Here is a 16,535-nt window from a genome sequence, read left to right as displayed (position 1 = left end):
GTGATACTTGGTAGGGCCTTGTCTGCCAAACACACACACACACCCTCTTTTCTTTCTAGAGTAAAAGACTGCACTGGAAAGATTTTCAACTGACCTCTCTGGAAGCAGAAGAACGTAGCTTCCTGTGTTTCCTGGTATTCTAGCAGTCACTTGCTTTTTGACTGCTGAGTTTTGTGAGCTTTCTCCAGAATGAGAGAGAGAGAGAAAGAGAGACAGAGACAGAGAAAAGAGAAGGCAAAGGAATGCAAAAGGCTAACCCTAAATCCCACGAACCCAACTTACTTTTCCTGGGGCTCTCATAGGATCCAGGGCCGGGTACATTGGTGTGGGTGTAACTTAATTGGAGTTGAGAGACTCAGACATCACAGGCCTGAAATCGTCCTCTTTTACATGAAGGAGGGGAGTGAGGGAGGGCGGCTTCTCCAGGAGGGGGTTAAAGATAGAAGAAACTTGGAGAGGACCAAACGAGCCTTTCGGGTTCTCTCCCACCCCAAGTGTTAAATAATTTCACCCTGTTCAAAAGCAAACACACAACTCCGATTTGCATGCAGGTAAGAAAACCCCCCTGCTGCCACATGGGATCTTGGATCTGTCTTGCTTGAAGCAAGACCAGTGGCAAAGATTTGGTTTCTTCTGGCGGCAGGACACCTAACATCGAGGAGATGTTTTTAATTTACCGACCCGACCGCCCAGCTGTTTATAGGACCCTTTTCATGACGTTGGTCTTTAATACACCAGATGAGTTAATAACCCTCACTCCACCCCACCCCACCTCCCTGCCCAAAAGAAAAAGAACAAAACAAAAAGGCTGGAAGGGCTTAAAGATAACAAAAAGTGAGAATTCTTAATTTTCTTCTTTTCTTCTTTTTAAAAATACTGCTCTGTGGCCCCTCTTTCTAGACTTATCCGGCCTTCCTGTGTAAGTGTCAGGCAGCAATCTTTAAGGTCCTTAGTACCAAAACAAAACCCTGCCATTTCCCTTTACATGGCGGTTAACAAAAGCAATGAGCCTCCAGTTTGACAAGTAAAAAGCCCCAACCACACAGTTCCTAATTGCCTCCCCTCCCTCTATTCACGAGGACCACCGCACTCCACCAGCTGCCTTTGTCCCACATGCAATTTCTTAAGTAAACTGCAAGTTTCCCTCCCCGCTGATGGACAGCTCCCAATCATTCAGCAACAATAACTTATAAAGTGCAGCAAACAGGATGGGCAACTTTGACTCAGTATTTTCTGGCTTTCTCAAAAGACAAGGAAAATGGAAACAGCAAGATGAGCCAACACATTCCAGACAGACCTCCTCCTCCTCCTCCTCCTCCTCCTCCTCAAAAAGAACAGGGAAATCTGGCGAATTTCTTCAAACTCACTCCTCCTAAAAAACTGCTTCCGGATTATCTGCTGCCCCATCGCCCTATCCCGAGTCTGTCCCCAGGGTGGCCCAATGTGTCAGAAGAATATTTCCAGGAAAAAAAAAATCAAAAGGTGATAGGATACTGAAAAGTTCTATGGGATTTTTTTTTTTTTAAACTTCTCCAAACCAAAAGCAAACAAACAAAAAAGAGCGAGAGCTTCCTCTGCCTTTAGCATGAAATCCCAGTCAAGTGTTGGGGAAAGAAGGTAAGGAGCCGGAGAGACTGCCCATTTACGCCCCACGGTCCTCACCCCTCAGCATCAGCGAAAGTTCTGGCGCTCTGTTTTTAAATAACGAAGTTTGAGACGGGCGGAAGGGGAAATGGGTCTTGCACGAATGTATACAAAAAGTAGAAAAATGCGGACCCTCTACGAAAATATTTGGGGATAGGGAGGAAGGAGGGGAGCCAGGAGGGTGGAGCGTCTGTGACTTTAACTTGGTGGGCGAAAAGAAGCGAACCCCCCGCCCCACACAGTCACTTCCGAGTTCAACAATAAGACTAAAGCCGGTCTGCATTGTCACGAGCTAAAAGTTCGGAGTAAAAAAGTATTGTCATTTTCTCTTTTTCGTTATTATTATTATTTTTAAGAGAGTTAAGGGAAAAGAAAAAAAAAAGACCTACTCCATCGGGCACCTTACCAGTCAAGGGATATCAATCTTAAAAGTTATTGCAAAGTGACAGCGAACCGGGTGAAGGCTGAGCCCGGGAGCATGCAAGGCACTGGACAGGCAAGGGCGCGGCAGGCGGCGCGCGCGCGGGGATGCAGCGGGTCGGCCACCGCGCGCCGCCCGCCCGGCTCCCCGCGCCCGCTCGCCCGCCCGCCCGCCCGCGCCGGCCGCTTACCATCTAGAGCGGGTTGCGGGGCTCTCCTTCCCGCCGCCGGCTCGCGGGCATGCTGCCGCGCGCCCCGATGGCCGCCGACGGCCCGCGCCGGCCGCAGGCTCCACTGGAGGGCAGCACCCGCCCTGCAGCCGCGCGGCGCGCCCGCAGCACAGGGGAGCAGCACACACCGGCAGCGCCGCCAGACAGGATGCTCACGCACAGTTCCATTCACAGAATTATCTCGCTTGATAGGGAAGGGCACAATAACTGGGATCTCCCCCGATTCCACAACAATCCACCCCCCCAAAAAAGGGAGGGGGTGTTTTTTTTTTTAAAAAAAAGGCAGGGCTTTCTTACTCCTTCCCCCCCCCCCCGCAACCCGGCATTCAATCAAAAGAACAAAGCCTGATATTTTGTTTGCCAACTTGGCAAACATAAAGGCAATTTCAATAGTCCAAAGAAGTTCACCTAAGTTGGAGAAAGTAATGCTTTGCAGTTCTCCAGTGAAATTAAGCTTTAATAGCTATCTGATGCCATTCATAGAAGGAAATGGGGGGAAACTAGCTGAATTTAGATAAAGTTAGAGAACCACTTCACTCCTAAGTTTTCTGCCTGCTGAAAGTACCCTCAAAATTCTTGACAACATCCAGAGCTTACTTATCTTACTGAATTCTTTTTTTTTTTTTTTGGTGGGGGGAAATACAAAAGCCAAAATATACCATTAAAAACACCAATATGTAAAGGAATTCAGAACAATTTACTGTATAACATTTTTCATGACTAACTTAAAAAAAAAAAAAAAACCTACCGAAACTTGTGGATGTGTTTCTTTAAAGCAAATGGTCCTAACACATATTAAACCACCGCTGCGCCTCTTCTAAGCATAGTAGGAAAAAATGACTATTGATCTTCAAATAGCGATAATTGAAAAGATCAAAAAGATTAAACAAAATCAAGAATGTGCTGACTTACCATGCTATGCTTTTTTGTTGCAACTTTGTAGAAATTTCACTCAAAGAAACTGCATCAGAGGTGTCAAATTTTTTAGCGGACTGTGATCGTATTATTTCCGCAGCCCTGCCTTCCAATGCTTCAGAACTTTTTTCCCTTTCTCTTTTTTGTTTGTGGTACCTAGCTTTTTGCTATAGACTTTAAAAGCCTTCAGCTCAGCAAACCAGCACAAATTATCTTGCCACCTTGCACAGCTCTGATGCTTTGGCCGCTAACTTTGGAAGGGCCTTTACTACTGCATCAAAATTAGCATTGTCAAAGCAGTTAATGAATATTAATATTGTATTTGTCATTGGAGCCGGCCCGTTGCTGAACTCCGAGTCATCCATCAGGGACAAGATTAAGAACACAATTATTTCTGACTGACAGGGACCAAATCTGCTAGAATTTTTTTTTTTAAACAATTCGGGGGGAAAAAAACCCACAATATCATCATCTTAAGGTGTCTCCCAAGAGACTGGGAACCAGATTAATACGCTTTTAATGAAGTAGAGATCATTATGTATGAAGGGGAAAAAAAAAAAGATGTACTATTCAAGCTATTTAGTTATGGTGGCGGCTAGAAATTTAAAAAAAAAATGCAGACGGCATATCTTTTTCGACAGCTGTCCAGATTTTATTCATACTGTTCTAAAGAAAAAGACGACCTTTTTTTTTTTTTTTCTGAAATCTTTTCCTTAAAAAAAAAAAAGAACAGAGAACAAGCGATTCGTCCCATCTGGGATAATTTTCCATGTCTTCACTTTTACTGTAGCAGCCCAGGAAAGACAGCACGGTAAATAATTCCTACACAAATTTGACAAGAAACACCTTCATCAGCTCGGCTCCTTCCACCTCTATTCCCCAGATTCCAAGCACTGTCTCTCTCACTTTATTCAGGATGAACCATTACATTTACAGAAACTCTTACATTCCCTTTAGCAGTGACATCTTTCTGTAATAAACACAGGAAACAACACAACTCAACGAAAGCCTGCTCACACACACCACAGATCTGGAATCACCATTACAGAGAGAGAACCCAGGACACTCCTGAGAAGCCAAGATTATCTAATTTGTGGTGCCGCAAAGTTGACGTGTAACTTTTGCCAGAAATTAAACTAACAGAAGCCTAATGAACTGAACCATCAACCCGGTAGCAGAAAAATGTCTTCCGAGATTATTTAAAACAGAACTTTCTCTACAACATAGACACAAGACTAATGAAAAGGAATTAAGTTTAAAAACTTGCAGCTTACCTGGCATAACCAAAATATTTGAATTCACCAAAATCATTTCAACATCTGTATGTCATGCAAAGTTCTATCATGTATAACCATATGAGACACAAATACACACATGGATCTATATGGCGATTTCCTAGATGTTTTAGGAATAGCGTACTTCATTGGCTTGCTCCATATAAATTGTCTTCGAGATGATATTTCCACCCCCTTTTCGTATTTTAAATGTGGTAAAAAGGGGAGAACTAAGAGGGATAAAATGACAGATGTGATGGTTAATCTTACCCAATGAATCGTGGGGGTCTAGGTAAAGCCGTAATGGCCACTGAGCTAATCTACAACACCCACTGACCACCCCACTGGCCTTCTAATACCATTATCAACCCTTAGATGAACATTCTAAATTAGAGTTTTGTTCGAAAAGGGTGTGAATCTGACCTTCGATGCTGGGAAGCCGGTGCTGTACATACAGATGGTAAAGTTCTTATAAAAAAAAAAAATTTTAAGGTTTCTTCTTTCTAGCGATTTGCATCTTTGAACTCTGGATCTTTACACCCTCCCCTTTGCACACACACACACACACACACACACACACACACACACACACCCTCCCCAAATCCCCTCCTATAATAGCCACTGATGTCATCTCTACCACACACCCCACAATGTTTATGCTTATCCGTAAGAAGGACCCAAACAAAACCACTGAAAACAAAGAAAAATCCCCAACATACACACAAACATTCTCCCTTGGCCCAACTTCTCTTCTCTCTTTCAATTTACCAGCACCTTTACCTATTGGTTTCTTTATGCCCAACAAACCTTTGGAATATATCATAAAAGTGTATCATATCATAAAAATGGGGAGACGTGAGACAAGTTATCTTATAAGGGATTGGAGAAACAGAAGAAAGAATCCATGTGTTTGCACGCGCATCAAGCTGTGCTATAAAGAAGGGAAGAAATTTGGGGCTAAGATTTCTCCTGAAAAGGTCCTTTTTTAAATTTTTTAAGTGGATCAAAATGGACTTGTATCAAATTATTATTGCCTAGATAGTTATTTACTTAAGGAGATATTCCCGATGCTACTTTAAAAGAAAAAAAAAATAAACATAACCCCCCATGATGCAAACATACGTTCAACACTCCCTTCAAAAACCACAGACATATTTTGTACCTTTTTTTCACCCCACATCATCCCAGAAAACCTACAGTAGTCCTTATGCAGATCTCCCCTTTATTTTAGAAAGGTGTGTGCATGTGTTTCTCTTGTCACATGTTTGTTATCTATACCAAACGGACATACGGGCAAGCACACATACATGTGTATCCAGCTGAAGGTTTTTCAACATAGACTAGCTTCCAAATAACTCACGATGTCTAAATTCAGGACCCCTCGCTTTATTAATCCACAGCTTGCCCATTCCTGGCCAGAGCCTGTGTTTTCAGGGTCATGGATATATCCATAATCTGCATCTTTGTGCACTCTGTACCAGAGTTGGTAATAGGCAGCTTTCTCTGCCTCTCTCTCTCGGCTTCCCCAGCACGACTGCATCAGCACTAGTATCAAATTAACTCTCCGACTTTGAAACTTATTGATCTGCTATTAAGACACCAGTGAACTTGATGAAATGAGTGCTGTAGGTGCAGTCATGACTTCAAAGTCTAGCACAGCCACATAAAGCAAGCGCCTTTGATCCTAACTCGGATCTACTGAGGGTTTAAAGCCCAGCTCTCCCTAAGCTGCCCTTCACTCTCGTCATGTCTGATGTCTTACCAACTAGTGACTTGATAATGTTAATAATGCAAATTTTACAAATGATTTTTACAATGGCAAAATTAATTATATGAATTGATGCTTCTTTCAATAGGGGCTTCTGCATTTCTCTCCCTAAAACATAACAATTGTGGTGGCGAAAAAGGGACACGGGGCCAGGTAATTCCGGACAACATTTTACTGTCTTCTTTCTCCTTTCCATTTTGTACTTAAAGCTAAAATAATTAAGTAGAAATTTGGTTAATAATCTTCGTAACTTTTATTCTATAATTCTCTTATCCTAGTAAATATCTACTATGGAATAGAAGTTGCCTCCTTTCTATATGAGGTTTCTATGTTTTTATCACGAAGTCAGTACGAAATCCTTATCTTTGTGTAGGATTTCTTCCTGATAGTTACCAAAAACCCAGGGTAAAGTTAATAGGCTTTCGTGCCCTCCGTTACTTTGTTTTCTAATTAGGAATTATCTGAAATGGTACACAGTCAAGAATCAGCTTCTGTGACATGAGAAATTTACGCACATTCTCTCTCAATCTAGAGAAGCAAAACTTTTAATCTGCCAATTTTTTTTATCACCAAAGAATATGTCTTTGAGAGTAATTTTACCAATTCCTTCAGTAAATATTTTTAATCATTCATATTAAAAAAGACATTTCAGACTTGAATTCTCTCTAAAAAGAAAGGTAAACCGTGATGATTCTCAGTTTCACTGAGAAGTTTGGTTTAAAAGAATATGAAAGGTTATTACATTCTAGGTTAAAAAAAAAAAAAAGATCACATATATGACCAGAACAGCAAAATTTAAGCAGAATTGCATCTTGATACTCCCGTGAAGAATCAATATCTGAGAACAGACCCTTTGCCAAGAGGTTGTTCTTTGTATGTTGATTTTGGACAGAAGAAATGTCAGTAGTTCAGAGGAAAATACTACTCTACTAATAGAAGCTTTATGTGTCCCTTTTGATTTGCAGTATGTTATGTAATGTTCGCGGTACTCCTGTTCCGAATCCATTCATACAGGAAGAAACTAAGGAGTTACAATGGATACATTTTACTTAACATTACAATGTGCTTTCCCCACTCCAAATGTCAGGGCTGCCCCCACCCCAAAATAACAAAACAAAGCGCAAGTTAGAAAGGATCATAATTTTAACACTTGCCTTCATTCTAGCGTGTGCGCTCGTGCGTATGTGTGATCCAATTAGTTTGTTTTCCAATTTGATTGTTATCATAAAATTTAAGTAGTAGTAACTTCGCGTTAGTGTTTTCCTCCTCCCACCCACCCCCCAATGTTGATACTCACTTAACCTACTTGCAATTCTAAAGAAGTCAACACTTGATTGTGACAACGTTCAAAAGAATTTCCTCTGCCACTAGCACAGTAAAAAAACTTTCACCAATTAGTGCAGGAAAAAAGGAGGGAAAAGCCACAGTGCTGGCGCTCAAAGAGCCAGGCCTTGCGGCAAATCTGTCATGTCGAGAGGATTGATCAACAGGACGGCAATTTCTAATGGCATGTTGTCATGAAAAGTCAGCCACAGGGAGCCACCTGCTTTGCTCCTCACAGACAGCTAGGAAAGGAAGGAAGAGTGTGGGAGGGGGAGAAGAGGGGAAATGCTCTCCACTCCTACCCCTGCCAGTTCCCTTTTGCTAACAATTTTGGTAAAGGTATCATGATTTTTCACTCGGTTGAAATATGTCAAGTCTCCAAGTGTATTACCCTTCCTCTAAGATAACTGTGGTTTGAAGGCTGACTATTTTTACCTCAATCCCTTTTCCCCCCATTTTGAGAAGGGACTGAGTACCTTTATTATCCTATACTCCTTCCCCCTTTTCGTCAACCAGTACTCTTTAGATCAGGGGACATCTGTTATGGCTTTAAATCAACAAGGAGCATCTTCACTTAACAAAATCCAAGTTTGGAAGATTCTGGAAGACGAGAGAGATACGGTGACACCATCAGGTGTCATTTTTCTAAGCCAAACGTTTAGCCAATTGAACATATGTGCCAGTGCTGTTGGCCTCAGATGTCATGGGCTCTGCCTCATTGAGAAAGAGTTCTGAAACTAGGTATTATAAGCTGTGACCAAATCCATTATAATCTACTCTGGCAGAAGTCATGCAGATAGCTTTTTGTTTGTTTGTTTTTGCTGTACATTTTCTTGTGCTCAATGCAACTGAATATTCCACAACAATTTCCAACTTACCCTTGAAAACAGAAGAGGTCTGCCTTTGAATACTCCTCTAGAATGTACTGTTTTCTTGGTACCCAAGACTCTGATTACCAAACACTCCAAAGAAAAGGACATTCCTTCCTCTTCCAAATGCCCTACTCAATGGCTCTCTAGTCATTTCAAATAATGCCAAAGCTGATTATTAGTACCACAGATACTCTCTAACAGTATTACTCCCCCAAATGTCAAGCTCTTCAAGGATCCTAGAGGGACTCAACACAAAATCACGAGATTTGAAAAAATGCTTTCCCGTAGACCTGATCTTAGAGAGTTGATTTGGTTCCTCTCCATAAAAACTGGTAAGACAAAGGCCATCTTCACAGTCTCTGTGAGGATAATCCAAAATATCGCTGTGACCTACTGTCCCTGGCAATTTTCATGCTTTAAACACTCACAAATATACTCACCCCTCAATCTACTTTGAACAAAAGAAAAAAGTCAAATAAAAGTTAAAGAACTTTTAAGTTCATGAAACCAAACCCCACTTGGCATGCAAATCACGTACTGTAACCTTTTATTGGCGGGGCCTCTGGTCTCATCAGTCGATGAAATTCTCAGCCCGCGGCAACAGCTTAGCCGAGGGACACAGACCAATGAGAAAATATTCATTGTGTTAGCATTTCAAATGGCGAGAAAGGAAGAAGAAGCGCTAACTGATCACTGCCCGTGGAATTAATTGGATATTCCAAGAATAATGTCTCTCACTGAAGATCCTTGGAGGCCGAGCGCTGGTCGAGATCACATTTTGTGCGGCGCCTTCAAAAAGAGGCCGCTTGGGGGTACTGGACATATTAGGGTTTTAGCGCATTTCCCTAAAGGCCAGAAGATAATCAGATGCACTGAACCAAACTCAACTAATCCAATCCATAATTATACACACAAATCCAATAAACTTTGCCACGTTACTGGAAAATTAAACTATTATATTAAACTTTCAATAACTTACCAAGAAAACTTGAAGGGGCACCATGGCTAAAATGTTTCTTTTGGGGGTCAGGGATGCGGGGCCAAGAACATTATTATTTTTTTTTTTGCTTGCAAGTTATGGCCTTCTGTTATGCTCGAGGACTGATCTTAGTGCCAACTCGGTTTCTTTATTCAAAGAGGGATTTGCGTTTCGGCTTTATTGCACATAACCCAAGCATTTGCAATGACCCTGACCGATATTAGTATATCTTTCCTTAAGACACATCTTAATCTAACCTTTTTAAGACTCTTTTGCTTTCAAACTCAAAACAGCATAAAAAATAAGCATTGTTGGTGGCCCGGGGAGCCTGAACTAAGGCCCTGGCGTGGTCCGAAGCAATCGCCCCCTGGATAAACAGCTGCTGGTGAAACTAAGTAACCATCGGAGACCAAAAGGTAAGGAGGGAAAAATGAGATTAGGAACTTTCCCAAATGTTCCATCTCTCCTATCGACCACTGGCCTAGCGTGAGGTGTCAATTTTGACTCCAAAGAATTCGCAGCGGTCCCATTATGCAGTCTCTGCTCTCATTGTAAATTCTGTCAACGAAGTCAATCTTATTAACTTCCGCACTGGTTCACACATGACATTTTCTTCAATTTTCTTGCTGACATCAAAAACATCAATTAGCAGCCCGAAAATAGGAAGGAACGAATGACAGCGCCTGATAACGTCGACTATTTGAAGCCAAGGGTAAATCTATTCTCCAGTTCTGAATGCGTTCATTACAATTGCATTTTCAAAGAAGACCTCCAAATAGCAAAGAGAATTAAATTTATCATCTAGAAATGCCTAGAAATTGTTTTTTTAATCCTATGTCTATCTCTCAATCCCAGAGCGTAATACAAAGTATCGCAATTGAGTTTTATGATAACATGCCCCAACTTTAATAGAAAGTTTATAAAATATGCAGCCTGGACCACACTTATTATCAAATAGCAACTACAAGGCTTGGGAAAAAAATTCCCCCAACAGATTGCAGCCTTGCCTTGTAGGGTCCGTCCATTTTCCTGGGCTGTCACTGTTTGCCAGGCAAACGTGTAGGTGAACACACACACACACAAACACACACACCAGACAACCAACTGGTTGAAAAGTTTTTTAAAAAGAAAGAGAAAAGGTAATTAAGGTCTACTGTTCAAAACCCAAAAGTTTTAAAGCAGCCAACACTCCATGTCCCTAGACAATTACAAACGTCTTACTACCCACATACCCTCCTCTTTCTCAAGGAAACAAGTTTTCAAATAACATCTCCACCGCCCCAACACTGACCACCCCAAGACATACGTGAGCCTTGTCCAAACAGTCCAAGCCAGGGACAAAACAATTACTCATCTGCCCGATGCGCCCCACCTAATTATCACCCGTTTCACTCTTATTGACTTTTTCCCCCTCCAAAATCAAATAAATAAATAATAAAAATGTCAAGGGTTCTCCCCTGCACGGAAAAATTGAAATGCCCACAAATAAATCCTATAACCCATCTGGCTGGGCTGAGCCCAGAGAATCTAGAAAAGGTTGGAGATGGACCGAAAAGACACAGCACCCAAAACTTGGTTTTTACAGTCTTAAAAGGAAAGCTGTTATTTATTGTATTACTTATTCATGGGGGCAGAGGGGTGCGGTGCGAGCAGGGGCGCGTGGCCGCTCGGCGAGGCACCGGTATCACATCTCCCGGGGAGGGGGGGGACGCGGCTCCCGTGCCTGCCCCAGACACCACCTTGGACTCCTGGCGAAACACAAAGAGCAGCCACCCCCCCCCCCAGTAAACAGATCGCATTCCCGCGGCCCATTGATTTTTTGATCTTTTGACATTTTTTAGTTGCTTCCATTCCCTTCCTTGTCTTTTCTTCAATGTCACAAAAGACAAAAATGTCTAAACAATTGAGGGTAGACATATCTATTAGCTGTCAGTCTGCTGTTTTCCCGGCATTGACTAAGCGCGCACCACACAGAATGCCGAGAGCTGGTAAGATGACAAATTATATCATTTTTTCCCCTTAAATAAGGATAATCATATTCCAATACCTTGGCTTCTCCTAGCCAACCAAAACATGCTGGGAGAAAGGAGAAAGAAATCTCATTGTATCCTTTTCTGCAATTTCTATTATGTTAGCTACTATATTTGTTGAGAAACGAGAGAGAGAGAGAGAGAGAGAGAGAGAGAGAGAGAGAGAGAGAGAGAGAAGAAAATCCCTTCAAGGGAACGTAGTAACATATTTCAGGTTGTAGCATCTGAGAAGCAAAGCAGATCTTCCTGATTATTTTCCCCTAAGAACTGCTTCCATAGAGCAAGCACCACATTAATAAAAGAAACAATTTGTTATACTTAAGGATGAAAGACTGCGAAAGAATGAACTGATGTCCCCTAAGTTATTTGTTTCCCCCTGAAGACAAGCAAAGCCCTTCTTTCAAAGCAGTTAAACTGTAGATTTGAAGTATGGCCAACCTCAACTTTTCTCAAACCTAAAATCTGAAACTTATCATTCCTATAAATAATGCCCTGACAGGAATGCTTTAAAAATTATTTAAAATGGGTTCTCTCTGCTTGTGATTTGACTGCAATGAACATGTTGTACATCTATGATTTCAAAGTTAAAATTCAAAACACACTCGTACTGTGCCTTCCTTCAAAACCAATAATCAACGATTTATGGACAAGAAGGCTAAAATGGATCAACTTTACACTTACATTTGAGAAGACTAATGATTTTCTTTCAAGGAAGTGGTGCATTAGGAGCACAGTTTTCTAAAATATATTTTTGCATGTAATAAAAATACTAAAATTTCTGTGTTAAAAAGTCAATTCGCTAGAAACCTATTTTATCACAAGGAAATGAATTTTAACCCTTTTTAAAAGGGGCCCAAATTCATAGGATGTACTTTTAAAAAAAGAACTTTCAATTTAGAGTAGCTATCATGATTTTATAAACATCTATTTCAGAAATAAGCAAAAGAATCTCATGATTTAATGTGTACTTTTATTTCTATTTTATATCTATAAGACTCCTACTTGACATTTAACAGGCAGTGTTTATTTTTCTATTTTCAACAAAGCCCTTGACAGAGATGATGTATTTTAAGATACTAGTGTATGCTTACAATTTGAGGGACAATAGTAATTAGGTGTAATGCTTAGATGGCAAGTGATAAAAAAAAATAACTAATTCAAATTCAGGACGAACAAAGCCCTATTATATTTTTAAGAATTGTATGAAATCTTCCAATAATACTTCAAGTGTTCAATTTATGGTTTTCAAATATAGATTCAAACCAGAAAATACAAGAACAGATTTATAAACTCAAAAATGGGAAGGGGAAAAGGGGGGAAGAACATGGTAAATTAAAAATTTTACCAAACTATCAAGATAACATATGTTTGCAAATATAATCAATCCAATCTCCCTGCTGTCATGATAAACTAATTTCTGCATTGAGGCCAGCTACATACATCAACATTTTCTTAGTAGAGCATGCCATAGTAAAAATAGATTCATTCAAACATTTTAGTAAAACAGGACCAAACTTCCTTAAATCATCCCACAATTATAAAAGACAGGTATTGCTAAGGATCTCTTTCTCCGTGTGTGTGTGTGTGTGTGTGTGTGTGTGTGTGTGTGTGTACACACATACATATAAAATGTTAGAGGTTTTTTTTTTTTAGGTTTATGAAATACAGTATGAACATTAAAGCAAACCATTAGGGGATAAGGCAGTGGGGAATCACAAGAGGTAAGCAAACACAAACACACACACACACACAACTGACCACAGGTTGCGGACGGGATGGTCGGTAGTTGTGGTTTTTAAAACCGCGCGCTGTCCTTGAAACGGAGGCCGCACACAGCTCCATTAGATACAGATCCAGTGCTCTTGATCTATTATTTACAAAGAAAAACCCTTCACTGCTTAAGTGCCCCCTTCTACTTCAGCCTTCCATTTCAACAGCATCAAACAACTTACGGCGGGGGTGGGGGGGGGGGACACACAAGATACAACTTATGTTCATCACAATGTCCATGCAAGTCAAAATTCCACTTGGATGGGGAAAAAATTTTAGAATAACCTGAACATAGGGTGTCAGCTAAATGACAAACAAACGAGAGGTTTGCTCTGAAAAACGGACTGTCATTTTCCAACAGGCAACGTGAGGTTTTATACTCAGTGTCTAAGAGGAATTTCTACTGGAAAAGAATGGGAAAATTTTCAGGAAAACCATTTTTACCTCAAGGATGTGAAAAGAGTGTTTTCAAAATGTGTATTTGGTATGGAATTCCTTAATTATCAAGTCTGCTCTTTGAGTAAAACTGCATTCGATCTAATTAGTACGCTTAGATCTCACCTTCATGCTGAACTTTAAACTCTCTGAAGCCAATTAAAAACTATTTAAATGAATATTAAAAGGATTCCTGTGATCATCTCTGACATGAGAGAAAACATGCTTTTCAGCAAAAAATGGGTTTACACAGCATGCCTTCATTTCACAAAATATTTGAATTGAGTTTTGCATCTAATCTATTACCCGTCTTCAGCGCTACCATCCGATGCTCTTCCTTGGCTGTTTTATCCTCCTTGTTCAGCCATATCCGCCGCCAATACAGTTTTAACTGCAATTAGAACTGTTTTATTATTCAGCACTCTTCAATTTTCAGTAACTTATTAAGATTTACTAGATGGGACCCATTTCCCACTTTCATTTTGATGCACTATTGAACTGAGCACATCTTGGCTATGGACGAGTAAAAGTTGGAATTGGGAAAAAAAAAATTTCTTAGCAATATCCAGTTTGATGAGGCAAAGCATACTAACACTGCAGTCAACATCCAGTTAAGTGCACACTCTCTCCCTTTCCGTCCAGGCCTTGAAATAGCTTTTTGAGAATTAATAAATTATTCTGTTTGCTTATGAAATTAAATGCTCCCATGCAAAGCCGTTACAATTAACACCACTAAATGTGTTAGGTTATACTAGAGAAATCCTCACAGTATAATTATATCAATGAGTCATTTAACTCACATGTATTAATTCAATTTATCTTCATTTTGCACTGTGTGGACTGATGGATTGTCATCATTAGAAATGACAAAGCTCCACACTGGAAGAAAACACAGACCTGCTAACACTAGGACTTCTCGCAAGACCACACATCATTGCCTCCACGAAGGGGGCCCACAAGTTATCAAGGGATGGATTCTCTGCTAAGGACCAAAAAAAGTCAGGGTTTCTGATCAGAATGCAAAAGAATATCAACTGCAATCTCTAGGACCTGCAAACCAGTCAATTAAAAAAAATCCCCATGCAGAAATCACAACGATAATATGTCCTATGAATATGAATCATACTGTATTTTTTGGTATTAGAAAAAACTCTCTGAAACACTCCTTGGGAAAATGCTACACAACAAATACCACTTCCCCCAACCACGCAACCTATTGATAAACATTTCTGATTAAAAAAAAGAAAGAAAGAAAGGTGCCAAAGCAAACACATTAACTAAGAGAGCTCAGCTGAGGATACTGTCAATAAAGACGACGTTACCAGGCAAAGCAATTCCAGGACTGTTCATCAGGATTTCCTTCTGAAAACTCATAGGATTAGAGGGGTCATGATTAAAATTTTAAAAACTAGTGAGACCATATTTGACCTGTAACAGCTGATGATCAAGCTAAACCCACCCTGATGGCCATCCTAGGTTTGGAAAAGTGGAATCATGGAGGAAAATTCGAGGCTAAGCGACTGGCTTTACATGTGATTCTTAAAAGGCTGAGTTTTAGATTTAACATCTTAAAATTTCTGACTCAATTATTTAGTTCCCTCTTCCTCTTAAAAAGAGATCCTTGGCCCAAGTGAGGTAGAAATCCTTGGGTTTAAGATGCCCATAATGGCATTCATCTCTAGCTTCTCTAATTTGGACAGTGGGGAACAAAGGAAATTAGTTTTAGTTTCCTTAAATGCTGCTGGGAAAGAAGAGAGACCACAAAACTCCCTGGGACTAGAAGTGTGTGCAAGGACTAACAAGAATGAAGGGTCACAAGTTCTAAAGGGGGCATACCTCCTTTCTCCAGGCAAAGCTGCCAGCCGTACAGAGCCTCCCTGAAGAGAATGCATCCACCCAGCCACTGCATCCAGCCCAGGTCAGCCCTCCTTAGAAGGGGGGGATGCCCTATTCCCTCTGATTCAGGTCGTCATAGCCGCTGACCAGTTAATCAAGTACGGCAGGGCCAAAACTAAACAAGCACGTCGGGAAGTTACAAGTTGTGGATCTGGTCAAAATTAAAATATTTCGAAATAACACACTTATGGGGATTTTTGCACTTATTTGCTAGAGAAGGACGGGTTGCTACTTATCTCCTCCCCTGAACTACAGAGACAGATGCTAAAGAACCTGCAAGCTGTCAGAGTTTCACTGGCCTGACAAGGCAGACCTGGATGGCCAGCGCTTGGGGGTGGTTTCCAGTAAGAGAATCAAAAGACTCCTGTCACCCATACGGCCCCTAATTAAGTACCGCTGCAGCAGTATGACAAAAATAAGGGAATGTGCTTTACAGAGAACTGGGACTCTCTGCTAGAACCCAGAGTTGAAATTAACAAATGAATTGGAAGGGGAAGAAGTCATTTTCTCAATAGCAATGACACACAGAAACTTACCAGAAAAGCACAATAAAGGAAAAAGACTTCAAAAAAAAAAAAAAAGAGAGAGAAGGATCGAAATATATGGACACCTCCCTTCCTCACCTCATATGCTTAAAATACATGTATTGCTCACCTCTGCATAAAGACACCCTTCCACCAAAACATTAGAGGGAAGAGGAAAGGACAGGGCAGCGTGATCCTCTGAAATCCCTGGGTTTTCTTTAACAAATAAATGATGTTTTTGTGGACTTTGAACCTTTGCTTTTCACAGCAAGTTTAGCAACAGTGCCAGGGAAAGTCACCCAAACCCAGTAAGTGGCTTGAAACTCTACTAAGTAAGCACAGAGACTTGTGCCCTTCACAATACATGTGTGTTTTGAGAAGTTAGGTGCACAACACACTCAAGCCTCAAGCAGGTGCCACCAGTAATAACAGGGCTAAGGGGTGGGGATTTTAAA

The 16,535-nt window shown here is 40.8% G+C and overlaps 1 protein-coding gene across 36 annotated transcripts in view; it reads right to left on the bottom strand.

Annotated features, from left to right (window-relative positions):
- Nucleotides 1-16,535, bottom strand: part of TCF7L2 (transcription factor 7 like 2) — a 196,671-nt gene that overhangs the window by 37,149 nt on the left and 142,987 nt on the right. The window lies entirely within an intron of this gene.

The sequence above is a fragment of the Zalophus californianus genome, chromosome 15, assembly GCF_009762305.2.
Source record: "Zalophus californianus isolate mZalCal1 chromosome 15, mZalCal1.pri.v2, whole genome shotgun sequence".
In the NCBI taxonomy this organism is placed as follows: domain Eukaryota; kingdom Metazoa; phylum Chordata; class Mammalia; order Carnivora; family Otariidae; genus Zalophus; species Zalophus californianus.
The sequence above is the reverse complement of the archived record's forward strand: the minus strand, read 5'-3'. Positions and strand labels throughout refer to the sequence as shown.